Below are 2,334 nucleotides of genomic sequence, written 5' to 3' on the forward strand. Positions count from 1 at the left end.
TGTCAAGGTGGGTGCCGAGGTGGGTGCCAAGTCGGCGACTGCTATGGTGGATGCCAAGGTGGGTCACGGGGTGGGTGCCAAGTTGCTAGGTTGGGTTCCAAGGTGGGTGCCAACGTGGGTGCTAGGGTGCGTGGGTTAAAGGGTGTGTCACAACGTGGGTGCCAGGATGGGTGCGCACCCACACTGGCCAAGACGGGTGCGGGTGCAAGGTTGGGTTCCAAGCCCGGTCACAGGCTGGGTGCTAGGATGGGTGGGTGCCAAGGTGGGCACCAGGGTGGGTGCACCCACCCTGGCCAAGGTGGGTCACGGGGTGGGTCCTAGGGTGGGTAACGGGGTGGGTACTAAGGTGCGTGCCAAGGTGGGTCATAGGGTGGGTGCCAAGGTGGGCACCAGGGTGGGTGTGCACCAACCCTAGCCAGGGTAGGTCACGGGGTGGTTGTCGGGGTGGGCGTCAAGGAGCCAAGGTGGGTGGCAAGTAGCCAAGTTGCGTGCCAAGGTGGGTGTCGGGGTGGGTGCCAAGGATCCAAGGTGGGTGCCAAGGAACCAAGGTGGGTGTCTGGGTGGGTGCCGAGGTGGGAGCCAGGGTGGGTCCCAAGGTGAGTGCAAAGGTGGGTGCCAGGGTCAAGGTGAGTGCCAATGTGGGTTCCAAGGTGCCAGGGTCAGGGTGAGTGCCAATGTGGGTTCAAAGGTGCTAAGTTGGGTGCGAGGTTGGGTGCGAGGGTGGGTGGGTGCCAAGGTGTGCTAGGTGGAAGCCCGGGTGGGTCGGCATCCCATGGGTGTCGAGTTGGGTGCCTGATGGGTGCTTCTTGTCAAGTTTTAGTCGTCGGGACTCATTTCGAGCCTTAGAGGTCGTTTCTTGTCCGGTTGCCCTGTCTTCGACCTGGGAACCCAATTTTGGTCCTCGGGTCCCATTTTTTTTTGTCTCGCATCCCACTTTTGGCCTGTGGCCTTTTCGGGGTCGATTCTCGTTTTGGGCATCAGAGCATGTTTCTTCTCCTAAAACCCAATATTTGTTTATTAAGTCTCGGAACACATTTTTGTTCTCGTGGACCCATCATGGGTCTTGGAACGCATTTGTGGTCCTTGGGTCCCATTTTGCATCCCGAAACTTGTGTTTTGGTGCTTGATCCCTATTTTGGGTGCCCACCTTGCACCAAGTGCGCACCCGGGGCAAACCGAGCGCCTTGGTGCACCGGGGCAAGATCGAGCGTGCACCCGAGGCGCCCCGAACATGCACCAAGGTGCACTCGGCCCACATGTGAGCGCAGGTCGTTGCGCCCGAGGTGGTGTGTGGGCACCGCGTTGCAGACGGGACACTGCACGCACACGACGCCCCCTCCAGGTGCACGCACGTAGGCCGGGCCGGGTGCACACCCGACGCCCTAGCAAGGTGCGCGCACCCGGGCAGGGCTCACACTTGGCGAACGGGGCGCACTTCGCGAGGGAGGGTGTGCACCTCGACGGGGGTGGGTGGCCGGGGTGGATTCGCACGTGGGTCGCGGTTTGCTAAGTACACACTGCGACAAGCTCATAACGGGTGCGATCATACCAGCATTAGTGCACCGGATCCCATCAGAACTCCGCAGTTAAGCGCGCTTGGGCCGGAGTAGTACTGGGATGGGTGACCTCCCGGGAAGTCCCGGTGTTGCACCCTTTTTTAGTTTTTCGCCGGGCGTCGCAATGCTATTTGAATAAACCTTTTGCCCGTTTGCGTTCTCGTCGGGGCCGGGCCGGGCCGGGGTGCGCTGCCCGCACTACCGCGCGCGCGGGGGCGACACCGAGCGCGCACCCGAGGCGCCCCGAGCACACAGGCCACGGTGCAACCCGGGCGTTGTGCGCGCACCCCGGTGCGCCCGAGGTGCTGCGCGCGCACCCAGGTGAAATCGGTGTGCACCTCGGCCAGTGCGCGCTCGGTCGAGTCGCGCACGTTGGCCAAGGTGCACGGTGATGTTTCTTACTCTAAGGTTCCGCACCAGACGCCCGGGACAGGTGAGCGAAGCTGGGCGGGGCCGGGTGCGCGGCCGGGGCAGGTGCACGCAGCTGGAGAGAGCTTTGGAGCACACTTCGGAGCGCACCAATGATGCGCTCCATTCAAAAGTTTCTTGAAAAGGCAAAAAAAGTTGAGATTATAGAATTTCCCACTTGAGAGATTGTAAAAAAAAAAAATTTAAAATGAAGGAAACGCGGGTGCCAAGGTGTGCGCAGCCCAGCCAAGGTGTGCGCACCAAGGCGCCCACCCTGGCGAAGGTGCACGCAAGGTGCGCACCCGAGGCAAACCGGACAATTAACCCAACTTTCGACTTCGCGCGCACCTTGGAGCGCACTTCGGAGCGC

The 2,334-nt window shown here is 61.6% G+C and overlaps 1 non-coding gene across 1 annotated transcript; it reads left to right on the top strand.

Annotated features, from left to right (window-relative positions):
• The first annotated feature begins 1,535 nt into the window (after positions 1-1,535).
• On the top strand, positions 1,536-1,654 carry LOC131873004 (5S ribosomal RNA). The gene has a single exon (XR_009371045.1). It is a non-coding gene; the product is annotated as a 5S ribosomal RNA (ribosomal RNA).
• Positions 1,655-2,334: the final 680 nt, after the last annotated feature.

This window comes from Cryptomeria japonica, unplaced genomic scaffold (genome assembly GCF_030272615.1).
Source record: "Cryptomeria japonica unplaced genomic scaffold, Sugi_1.0 HiC_scaffold_974, whole genome shotgun sequence".
Lineage (NCBI taxonomy): Eukaryota > Viridiplantae > Streptophyta > Pinopsida > Cupressales > Cupressaceae > Cryptomeria > Cryptomeria japonica.